The sequence below is a fragment of the Amphibalanus amphitrite genome, unplaced genomic scaffold (genome assembly GCF_019059575.1).
Source record: "Amphibalanus amphitrite isolate SeventyFive unplaced genomic scaffold, NRLGWU_Aamphi_draft 000552F_arrow, whole genome shotgun sequence".
Classification (NCBI taxonomy): domain Eukaryota; kingdom Metazoa; phylum Arthropoda; class Thecostraca; order Balanomorpha; family Balanidae; genus Amphibalanus; species Amphibalanus amphitrite.
This window is the reverse complement of record NW_024882046.1, coordinates 305,998-318,678: the sequence shown is the minus strand read 5'-3', so window position 1 is coordinate 318,678 and position 12,681 is coordinate 305,998. Positions and strand designations below refer to the sequence as shown.

The following is a 12,681-nucleotide window of genomic DNA, read 5'->3' as shown; positions in this document are numbered from 1 at the left end:
GGCCCCATGGCCTGGGCAGGGCCTTCTCAGCGGGCCCTTCCGTTTCTGGGGCCCGGCCAGGACAAGCTGTTTCTGAGACTGGGCACGGAAGTGTATCTCGCTTTCTTGATACGTTGTCGAGGCCGAGGGACCAATACTTAAGCTCAAAAGCCTGCTTCAAGGCTTTCTGAGCGGGCCCTTCCGCTTTTGTAGACCTCCCGGGCCCCCGGTTGTCATTGGCTTGGCCCGGTCCGCTTGTGGGGCCCGGCTAGGGACCCATATGAGCACCGGCAAGACCCTATGGGCCCTTTTTGGACCCGAAAGCCTGGGCAAGATCTTCTCAGCGGGCCCTTCCACATCTAGGGCACAGACAGGCCCTGTGACTGGGCACGGAAGAGGATTTTTTTTTCGGATCCGCTAACCATAACTTCTCCGGGACCAATTAGCTCAAAAGCGATACCTTTGGGCCCGATAAGGGACCCGTTTGGAGTCCGGCAGGGCCATAGGGGCCCTTCCTCAAGCTCGAAGGCTCGAGCATATCCTTCTGAACGGGTCTTTCCGCTTTTGGGGCCCTGCCGGGCTCCAAATTGCCCTCGCTCTGCCCAAAAGTGGGCCGAAGGGCCCAGTTACGGACCTGTTTGTGGCCCGGCAGGGCCCCAGGGGCCCATCCGCGAACCAAAAAATTCGAACAAATCCTTCTGAACATGCCCTTCCGCTTTTTGGCCCAGCCGACCCCAAATTGTTCCTGACTAGGCCCCAAAGCGGGCCCTTCGGGCCCGCTTTCTTGCTGCCTAGCGGGCCCTGCCGGGCCCGCTTTTGGGGCCCGGCAGGGCCCAGGGGGGGGCGACCGCCCCCGTCGCCCCCCCCCCTTGGATACGTCCCTGATTGTGCGTGCAGTATTTAGTGGCTTACTAGAGACTCACCGTTTCCACTGGGCAGTGGATGATTCCATATTGCATAACGCATAGACCACTATATATCTGGACTGTGCACGGAAATTAGGGCCCTGCCAGTAGGGCCCTAACTTTCGAAGGTCGTCACAGCCAACTTATTCGCCATATGATGATGTGCTTTGGGAAACATCACCACTAGTCAATTTGTAATCTGAGTTATATCTTACATTGAGCAAAAAATATATAATATTAGCGCAATCATCGAAAAAAGAAGGGCATTTTCTGCCCATTTCTTCCATGATTTAACATGGTGTGGATGATGGTTCCCAGCTAATTTTCACGAGAATTAGCAAATTTTCACAGACATGTAGCGAAGATTTTTGCACGATTATTGTTGTTTGTTGTTTATCATTTACATGCGGGATAGTTCTCTTTTGTCTTTAAATAAAATGAAACCTTTTAATGCATACATGCCACTGAAATACAGTAAAATGTGCCGCTAGTGATAATCACTTCAGAATATCCTATGAACAGAACAGGGAGTGAGCATATTCAAAGAGCCAAGACAGTGCATGCAACAATGTCAGTTTTCCGGTTCCTGGCTAAAGCATCAATATGAAGTCAATTTCTATATGCCCTAAAGCTGAAAATGTCTTGGAATTCTGACCACTGGGCTCCCTGTGAGTTTTATTACATGCTGTGACGCTGGCCGAGACCGAAAAATTGAGCAGAAGACAACTGTAAGGAGAGGTGGCGGATCCGTTTCCAGACTGGCGGCTCCTATAATATCAGTCACAAGTGAAGCCCAAAACTAGCTAAAGTCTTGCAATTTGGTCAAGTGATGGTCACATATGTTATGGCTTGCGGAGAGCTGGCGTGCCCACATCAGCAATCTGTGTTCCGCTCCTGCATGCAAGCAATGGGTCCTGCTCTGGTAGGTAACAGCTGCCGAGTCGCTCTCTCTTCGGCACACGTATAGCTTCAAACGTGTGTTTCAAGACAGCGCGACTACCATTGTAAAGGAAAACGAAAACTTTCTTCACATTGCTCGCTGAGGGAGTCACACTGTCGAGAAGCACCTCAAGTTACAACGCTACGACCTGCATTCCTTCAACACATTGATGTGTATAGTTGAGCGAAAAACAAACATTGCAATTCATGGAGTCAATATGGACAGTATACCGTCACTCAACACCAGCGATGCGCGAACAGAGCTTCATGAAATAAGAAAGCTTCATGAAAATGAGAAAGGTTGAGCCGCAGGACGTAAACACAATGCAACATTCCTGGGATCAGTTTGTCTATGCAATCAATAACTACGATCCTATTCGTCGATGTGTAAGATACCTACATGGCTGAGAATTTCAGATGTGGATTTACAATTCGAATAGTAACTAAAGGCAAATGTAGCACAAGAACTATAAGAAAGTGCATTCCTAAGTGCGAAGCTCTGCTGCAGTGTCCAGTGAACCGAGATCTCGTGACTCCGTCTAAATCTCGAATCTCGATCGCCATCACCCGCTGCAAAATGCGGCCACCGTCACTGACAACGGTGTTCAAAAGTCCCCTTCTCTCGAGAGGGACAGATGACAGAACCCGTCTGTCCCTATGCTGAGCATGAAATCGGCCTCAGTGGAAGCAGGGAACAGTTGTGGTCCAGCAGGTCACCTCGGACGGTCTCGCTAAAAACGCAGCACCGGCAGCTTTGTTATTTACCCATAGGAATCTTCGTAATTCCGTGGCGCAGATCGTGTGGGCTTTCAAAGCATTGAGCCGGGTGCGTGTCTGATTTAGACAGGCAAATTAATCTGCAGTGTGTCCAATATGTCGTCAGACTGTCTCTTGTCAAAAACGACCGATCACGGATTGTTCCTGTCTATTGATGCTTTGAACTTAATACAGTGTGATATACCTGTCTATAAGTGCTTTTATTTATTTATCGTGTTAAAAATCATGCTATAAATTATACATTTATTAAAATATACATCACATTTAAGAAGTTACTTTCATTTAAATGGGCTTACTAGAGCGTCAATACACAATTCCGCGTGCTACGTCGAATTTCCCAGCAGGGCCCTAATAGCAGTCGGCAAAATCCGTGCACAGTCCAGATATATAGTGGTCTATGCATAACGTAGTACGATAAAATAATTTGCTGCGTTAATTAACAAATACCGTAATTCAGTAACGTAGCAATATATAACGTATCGTAATTCGGTATCGTAGTTTTGGCCAAAAAAGCAAACGTAGCGTAACGTAGTGCGTAACGTAGCGTAGCGCAGGCCAACTCTGCAAGTATTGCAGATATCGATCCGCAAACTTTCAAGACCTCTCCGGACATCAATTTCAATTTTCACATAGGTATTGCGACCATGGGTAGAAAAATTACATCCGTGACCCTTTTTATGCCTGGGGTCATCTCAAGTCATTCAAGTTCTCCAACACCTTTTTGCAATAACTTTTGACAGACATGCGAGAGCGATGAAAACACCTTAGATGCGTTCAAGTCAACGGTACGGATCGACTGATATCAACGGTCAGGTCATGCCCTTGACCTGAGGTTGAATTTCCAAAATGACCTTTTAACGTCAAATTATAGTTCATTCGACGCGTCTTGATTAGGGGAACACGATGCTGGCAAAATAAACGCTATGCCTTGCATTAGTCCAAAGGTAAGAAAAAAACATTGTTCATAAAGCTTTTTGTTTTCCTTTTGCTCTCTGGAGAGTGGAGGCTAAACTGTTGACCTGAGGTCAAATCTGAGGACACGTCCCGGAATGAAAAGAGCTATCGAATGCGCTTTTCCGCAACGCTGTAGCTATTGGCTTACCGAGTTATGCGCCGGTGTTTTGAAAAATGTTGAAACAGGCAACATTTTACCTTTGACGACCTGATCTTTGACATGACCTAAAACATGAGCGAAGTGTTTTCGTCTCGATTTTGGACGCTCTCTCGAATGCCGCTAACCGCGTGTCAATACGCGGTGCATGGGGGCCGACTTTAACGAGGGGACGTTCATTGTTCAGACAAACACGCAAAATTCGTTGATACAGCCAATCCAATTACATACCTTCCTCTTAATAGCCTCGAACACTTTGTCCTGATTGTCATCGCGGAGCTTCTTGCCTTTCCTCCGCTGCTCTTGTTGACGTGCTACACGAAGAGCTTGCCGTTGTGCCTCCAAATCATGCCCACATGAGCATATCCTTTCTCTTCCCCGAACTCGTTGTCCACAGGATGCACACTCTTTCCCGGCTGAAACGAGAATGAACGGGTCAGGGATGGGGACTTTCTGTGAAGTTCAGATCCTTAACACGCGCAGTGGAAGGGTTGCGAGTATCTAGGTACTACGTACGCCCAGTGGAAGGGGGGCGGATGTCTCCCCCCCCTAAGATCTCAGCTCCCACTGGAGCTAGAAACACGAAATTTGGAGGATAGGTGGGGGCCCTGGGGAACTCTGTTGTGTGTGACTTTCATGACCCTAGGTCAATATCTTCAAGGTCAAATGAGGTCAAATGTGATCAAATCTGCCATATGAGCGACTTTTTTTGCGTTTACACGCCGATAACTCAAAAAGGTACCGGCCGATTTTCTTTTTTCTTTCACTATACGAAAGAATATACATTTGTGAGTATGAATGGTGAATTTCTAGTTAATCTAACAATAAATATGGCAGCTAGAAGCCTGCTAAGGGTAAGATGTCGCCGGCTGAAGCGGGATCGGCCGACGCGGGGAATGCGGCAATCACAATTTTGTGTTTACACACTCAATAACTCAAGTTGTTACCGGCCGATCTTCAAAATTCTTTAACCATGAGATTGCCTGTACATTTCTTAGTCTTCCCACAAAATTTGACGTGAATCGAATGTAATCAGCGATAAGGAGCGCGATGTAAAGACGGAACCGTCCCGCCCCGGCACAGTCTACAATTCAGGCGGCGCGTAACGGCTAGCGTCGAGCGCCGCCCCGCCGCGGCGGCAGGATGTTTGCTTTACACCGCTATTAAAAGAAAAGTTGTGACCCGATTTTCTAATTTTTTGCACGAGAAGATCTGCAGTTCAATTCTGGACAGGAAACCGAAATTTCACATTAATATCATGTTTTTGGCGCGAGTTATTGGCGAAAAACAGGAGGGGTGGGCGGAATCCGCCCACTCCTCTTCCACTGCGCGTGTTAACTGTTAACCCTCGCCCCGCTGTGTTTTTTCCTGAATAGCAAGAAAACGGCGGCGCGCAGCGCCTGCTAAATGTTTAGTACATTCCCGAGCATCAATTTGACATCTTCACACAAAATTTCAAGTATTAGGTCACCTTAAGTCAGGAGTTATTGAGGTCATGCTCAAGCAAAAATGAGCAAAAAACATGAAATCTTGAAACCCTCACAAAAGCCACAGTTAGCTTGCAATTTCAAAGTTCTTTATATGGTCATGCAGATAAAAGACGGCGCTACAAAACTGCTATCTCGGATTATCAAATTTCTGGGGGTTTGACCCCCAAAATTTCAAAAAGAAGTTGGACACGTTTTATTTCCTGGACCACCCGGTAAATAAGCCTCTATGTTACTTACCTCGTTTGGGTTCGCTCCCCATCTGACTGCCCGGCGTAGATCTTGCGGACATTGCCGATCCGGTCGCTTATCCCAACTCCTGGCGAATGATTGGAACAACGTGAGTTATTCCCACTCTGCCACTGCGAAGAGAGAAAAACGTCACGGAATGTTTGCTTATGACGTCATGTAAGCTAAAATGTATATATTTATTAGGTACGCGTATGTCACTGATACAGGTAACGCGGAAAAGGGCTACCTTCGTGAAATATGAAGATATCGATGTTTTTTCATTCTGACATTATTTTCCATGTAGGTACCTTTTAACCCGCGCCCCGCTGGAGGGGGGCAGAATCTGCCCCCCCCCCCTCCCGTTTTTCGCCAATAACTTCTAAACGCGTTACGACAGCGACGTCAAACTTTCAGTACCTTATCATACATCAATTTGACACGTTCCCTGAAAATTTGAGCGAAATCCGTCGGAAAATTTTTGAGAAATTGACGTTTTAGTGACGTCATGTTCGCCATTTTCGCCTCAAAAATGGCAACATTTCAAACGCCGCTAACATCTTCATTTTTAAAAGGAATCAAGACGTAACAAAAAAGGTTATACGTGATTCTACTTTGTCTATCAAATGGCTATCTCGTTTTTTTTGAAAATTTTGGATTTTGACACCTGTTTAGGTCTTAACAACCAACTTCAAAATTTGACCTCACTTGACCTGACCTTGACCTGACCTCGACCTGAAATTCATCCAGAGGTGGTCCATATCACTTATTGAGTGTGCCTATTGAATTCTATGAGTAAAATGACCCATAAAACATGTGTCGCACATGCCCTTTTCTATATTTTGTTTTTGGTGAACTGATATGACCTGACCTGACCTTGACCTTGACCTTTGAATGACATTGTATGCAACGAATATTGTCTTGGTAGTCTAAGAACACGTTTTGGGCAATCAGTCTCAATCCATTCTTCGGCAACTACGGTGCAAGGCTGATACTGTAGAAACTTGCATCTTGTACCTACCCTTGACCTGACCTTGACCTGACCTCTGACCTACTTCAGCAAAAAAATTGGGCTCTTAAGATCCGCCTTGTTGAGAGCTTTCGATTGCCGTTTTCCCCGTCTTTCTACGACCATCGGTTCGGAAGTTAGACAGGGGGGGGCAGAATCCCCCCCCCCCCAGCAGGGCGCGTATGGCTGAATAGCCCAGCGGGGCGCGGGTTAAAACAAGGTGCCGCTTCCAGATCTCGAGAATGGCTGGGCCGATTGTGCTCAAATTTGGCACATCGCTAGAGACCGGTTAGTAGGGTGCCGAGCACAAGTCAGTTGGAAGTATCCCCTCGTTATTTACATTAATAATGATCCTTCAACAAACATTAAAACAGATCAACTTAGGTATATCAATATATTCTTTCGGGAGCTGCTGCCGCTTTCATCAGCCGTGCCAAGTATAGGTACCGTTAAAAAAAGTATGTGGTCACTCTGTCTAGGGTACTGACCTTTTGATTGTAGCTTGGATGGTGCGGTCGGGTTCGAGTTTTCCACTTGGTACACTTATTGCGCAATTACTTCGTCTTTCCGCCACTGCTTATGCCGCTGTGGTGCGGAGGACACCGATTAAGTTGTACGACTGGTGTGAATAAATGTATTGCTACATGCAATGTGTGGAATACCGATGCAGCTCTTCAATCTATAGGTAACTTTCTGGTCAAACTGTAGATCATTTTTCAAGTTTTCATTCCGAGAGTATAGGTAGGTACCTACAGAATAGCCGTTTTCAGGACGGGCTATCCGGCGAGTGCACCTGATTGAACCTGATTTGACCAAATCTGCACCTAATTTCTTTTACAGCAAATATCTTTATTTTATGAATTTATTTCAGTGTTTTAATCGATGATACTCTTTGATGATATGACAAAGCAGGCATATAAGCAAATAGTGCAACCCTAGCTGATAGCTACTAAGAGGCACACTGAACCTGATTTGACCAAATCTGTACCTGTCTGCACCAGATGTGCACCAAATGTGTAACAGATCTGGCCGTCGTGAAAACGGCTAATATTTAGCTTAACGCTTACAGATAGACGAATAGTGGTAATGTCAATATCGTGAGACTCTCACTGTAAAAAAATCATAACACGTTTCGTGTTATGTTATTGGACAAAAACGACTCGGTATAACCGTGTGATGTTACACGTTTAGTGATGTTATCTTACACGGAAAGGCCGTGTTAGGTAACACTAGGACGAGTTCTAAGTCTATCGTTTGCAGTGTTCCGCTACTCGCTTAAGACGTGCTACGAGTTTGATAACTCGTCATTGACTTTCTAGTGTATTGAAAGGCGTGCTACAATACTCACATTAAACATGTAAGGTGTTAATTAGCTACACTCGTGTTACTGTGCTCTGCTTCGGAATCCTGTGTTATGACATATCGGAGTACCTATAAGATGTTATTGAGCACGCTAAAAACGTGTAACGTGTTTCGTAGCTCGGTTCGTGTTCATATACTTCCCGTCCAGTACCTCCTTTTAGAATGCATATTAACTCAAATTGAGCTGCATTACACGATTCAATGATCATGTTGAATGAATATATAAATATATAATTCATGTGGACTTATTATTACGGTGAAGTATTATTTGATGCAAACGGGGCTGTAACAGGCCGAGTCGCGTTTAAACAGAGGTAACGTCTTCAATCGCAATAAATCGACATGAAGTATACATTCATACAATTAATTCCACATTATTATTGAGGCGTGTAACACAGTTCGTTTTGCTTTAACAAACATCCTCGTTAGCCAAGTTCATTAAGTCTCAGAGTACAAATCTATTCATTAGGTATATATTTCAACAGGCTGTTCAATGTTCACAGTAAATATGCGCTCTGAGCCTCATCAGCAGTAACGTCACGGCGGACGAGCAGTGGACAGTGGTCCTCCGCGATCAGCAACACTGGTATTGTGAAAAACACCTATGAACAACACTTCTTTGGACTTTGGGCCTGGCAATGGGAGAGTACAGGTGTCGTTTCAAATGCATTCACTGGCGGGGTCTTCAGCTTGTCGAGCCGATCGTCGCAACTTTTTTTAACGACTTTCCGGTCGACATTTGGGAGAGCTCTTGCGTCAATACTAGATGGGAGTTCTGAGCGCTGGGGCATTGGATTTTCTCATTGAACGCGGGGAACATTGCCGCACAAACTAGGAGGCGCACACTCAGAGGCGTGTTGTCTTCGGAGATGGCAGCCTCGCTTCCCTCCGCCCAATGCCCATGACACTAGCGGTACGAGAGGAAATTCTAAAAAGCGTCCAACTTCTCCTGGTCCGTGCCTGAAATAAGAAGGAAATAATGTTAGTAAACGACAAAGTGCATGAATGAACGGCATAATGATACACACCTTAACTTTCGCACGGGTGGGGTTGGGGGGAGGGTATGCCACACCTGCCAGTTTTTTTTTTGCGAGTGTAAAAAAAACGCGGCCAGCAGCGCTGCGAAAGTTGGTAGGTATAGCTTATAATAAGGGTGATTTTTTTTAACTGTTAAAAAGCAAATGTCAATGGTGGTCCCTAAATCGAAAAATCGCGTGCAAAAAAGCAATGCACGTGATAGATAAATCTGGGACATTTTGTATGGTGTCATGATTTGCCCCTTTTAACCGAAGGCCTCGGCCCCTGGTGCCTGAAAATGTCCCACCAATCGGGCACGCATGGTCCACCGCCGTTCAGTAAGGAACGACACAAAACGATGATTTTAAAGCATTGAGGCAGTTCGAAGCATGCGATCATCGAGGAGATATCCCAGAAAGACGTTAAATAATGCACGAACAAGCTTGTAGTCATAAATAACCTTCAAATGGTCCATCTGGCGTATGTGCAGCCTCTGAAGAATCAGTCTTCAGGGAGAAAGAAAAACAGCGAATCAGACACCACCAGGGCAGCCAGTATCGAAATCCTCGACCTGCCCTTCATAGACTTCTAGATTTTGGACCCAGCTATGGCAGATTATGGCACAATCTGCAGATTATGGACCATTATGGCAGATTATGGACCCAGCTATGGCACAAGAAAACATTGGAAATATCTGGCAGAGCTAAAAATGGGTGATAGGAGCCTTTTCAGTCCGCCTAAAGGGTCTAGGAGTCCACGGTGCTGTTCAACACGTGCTCAGGCGGGCTGATTCGTGTCGGTGACTGAGAGGGGGCAACTTCAAGCACAAGTAAAATACACGATGGACGTTCCTTCACATCGTGTCTGCATGAAATCAAAATGTCCCAGAATGCTTGTCATCCTGGTATATAATTTTGCAATATATATTTATATTTCAATGCCACTAGACCTCATTACTTTTTAACAAGTAAAAAAAATCACCCTGTACATCAATTTCGCATCGTGAGTAATATTTTCGACCCCGGCTCACATAAGGTCAGGTCACAGGCCAAGTTAACCCTCGCCCGCACATGGGGGGGGGGGGGGGTTGCCACCCCCCAGGCAGTCTTTCTGCTCTGCACTCAACATTTTTAGAGCTAGAAGGCTGATTTTTCGTATAGCTGCTCGTCTATCCTTTCTTGATGTCCACTGAAAATTTCAAGTGTCTGTGATTTTTGGTTTCGGAGATATGACCTTGTTTTTCAGGTCATGTCATGACCCAAATGGCCAATTCTCAACATCTTGCGTTTGCCATGGGCCTTGTGAGCTTTTGACACCCTGATTTCGGCCTTTTTTGCCAGTCTTAGGGGAAAGTGGGGTAAGACGGTCAGGGTAGGTAAGACGGGCACCCCTTCTGCAGACCAAACCAATAGCGCTACGAGCGAGAAAAATTAGGACCAGAATTGTCTTTCCCACTACACACCACCATTGAAGTTTGGTGATTTTGTGTTCAGTCGATAATCTTTTATTTTGATTTCTTTAAAACACTAATTTCATTGAAAACATCCATAATGTATTGTGCAAGTTTTTGTGTGCAGCACTATACAGCTAAAAACTCGCAATCACTTGTGGTACACTCATATGCCACCAGTGTTCATTTACCGCGGATTTGCTTTGTCTGCATCAAATTGTCCACAGAGAAAAATTGTGCTGAACTTCTTACATTGAGTTAGGGGTAAGACGGGCAACTATGAATCCAATGGGTCTGTAATGGTGAAAATATTTTTGTTGCTGTAGGAAAAAAAGAAGCATTTCTTATAAGAATATCTTCGATTCCGATACTCACAGACATGTTAGCAATATTCCTTCGGCACAGTTTATTCTCGAATGATGAATGTGAAAAACGGTTCTACATGACTTCTGATCTAGGGCCTATATACGAGCATACGCCTTCTGCACAAATCTTGTATACTGCCATTTCCGAGGCACTTGAGACCAACGAGCGACTGTATCAATGCAGCTAATTTCGGGCATTTGTTGCGAGCTGTACTGGTCGGTGAAAGAAGCTGGCCGTCTTGCCCTACCCATGTGACCGTCTTACCCCATGGGGTGGGGTAAGACGGGTTTTTGCAAGGTTTTGCAAAAATAGCTGCAGTTTATTTGTTGAATCAGGTCTAAGTCTCATCTTCTGGCAAATGGAAGTAAAATGTCTAAAAGAGGTTTTCACTCAGTTTCCCGTTTCTATGATGTTTCTAACCGGCCGAAAAATGGCTCCAAAGTTAAGGTGTCCGTCTTACCCCACTTTCCCCTACCTCCCACCTATCATGGAACATGTTGTTCGACGATGTACAGGGGTCAAGGTCAGGGTCAAGGTCAACCTAGGGCATCTAAGATAATTGCGTTTTAGGCAAGCTGAATTTACTTTTTGTGAAGTTTTTTTACTGCATTTTTGGTAAAAGCTTCTCAGATCATGATTTCATGTGATATGGACCCAAAAACAATCGGTGCACACATCAGTATACACACAGACACACACAGACATACAAACACATATAATTGACCTTGACCTAACTTGACCTGAAATGACCTCAGCAGCATAATTCTGGTCGGATAGTGTCAGGGGCGTAGGCAGGGGGGGGCCACTGGGCCATGGCCCCCCCCTTGGGCGCCGAAGGCGCCCTTTGCGATTGGAGGGCGCCGAAGGCGCCCTCCAATCGCAAATGCAATTGTGATATAATCGAATCGAAAAACAATCGCGACTGGAGGGCGCCCTCCAATCGCGAATGTGTTTACAGGGAAAATACGGATGGAGGGCGCCCTCGGAGGACGCCCATTCCAAATACGCCCTCCAAATACGGTTGGAGGGCTCCCTCGGGCGCCCTCCAACCACATTTGTAGGCTGTAGCTCTCTAAGCGTAACGGTGGTCGCCTATGTAAGCCGCTGTCCTGTAAATAAGCGCCCTCTCACCCGAAGGCGCCCTCCTGTAGGTCGCCACCCTGCTACACATTGCCGCCCTTCTGCTGATCGGCGTCCTCATAATTATTGGCGCTCTCCTACCTATTGAGCCCTCATGTGAAATTTTGAAGGCCGCCTTTCTCCCTTTTGGCACCCTCTTGTTCAGTGCCGCCCTCCTACCTATTGGTTCCCTAGTCCTTCCTGTTGAATGTTAATCGGGGCCCTTCTCCTATTGGCGCCCTCGTGTAGATCGCCGCCCTCCTAACCACTGGCACCCTCCTGTTGATCACCGCCCTCCTATCCACTGGCACCTTCCTGTTGACCAGCGCCCTCCGCACAGACGCCCTCCTGTTCGTGTCATCCTCTTGAGCAAAGGCGCCCTCCTCACCATTGCCACCCCATTTTAATCGTCACCCTTCCGCTCATTGGCGACTTCCAGTTGATGACCGCCCTCCCACCTATTGGCGACCTCTTGTTGATCGCCACCCTCCTATTGGTGCTCTCCTGTTCCTCGCCACCCTCTTACCTGGTGGCGCCCTCCTGTTGATTGTTGATCGGCGCCCTCGTACCTATTGGTGCCCTCCTGTTGATCGCTGCCCTTCTATCCATTGGCGCCCTCCTGCTGCTCGCCAACTTCCTACCTATCGGTGCCCTACTGTCGAAACTCGGGATGTTGATCGGGGCTCTTCTACCTATTAGTGCCCTCCTGTGGATCGCAGCCCTTCTACCTATTGGCAACATCCGTTGATCGCTGCCCTCCTATCATTTATTTACTCCTTTGGCATGTTTTTCAACTTAGTCGTTCTATTGCACATAGTTGATGTCTTGCCTGTGAAAACTGCCACAAATGAACGTGCATTCAGCACAATGAATGAAGTATCTATACCTACCAAAACTATCTACGCTCTACGATGCATAAAACACGTCTTTGG

At 46.2% G+C, this 12,681-nt stretch overlaps 1 protein-coding gene and 1 long non-coding RNA gene across 2 annotated transcripts in view; one reads left to right on the top strand and one right to left on the bottom strand.

The window, feature by feature from the left end:
* Positions 1-12,681, top strand: part of LOC122393759 — a 35,661-nt gene that overhangs the window by 22,500 nt on the left and 480 nt on the right. The window lies entirely within an intron of this gene.
* LOC122393762 lies at positions 3,967-6,947 on the bottom strand. Its single transcript, XR_006258744.1, has 3 exons — positions 6,924-6,947; positions 5,439-5,560; positions 3,967-4,127 (listed from the first exon to the last, which is right to left on the bottom strand). It is a non-coding gene; the product is annotated as an uncharacterized LOC122393762 (long non-coding RNA).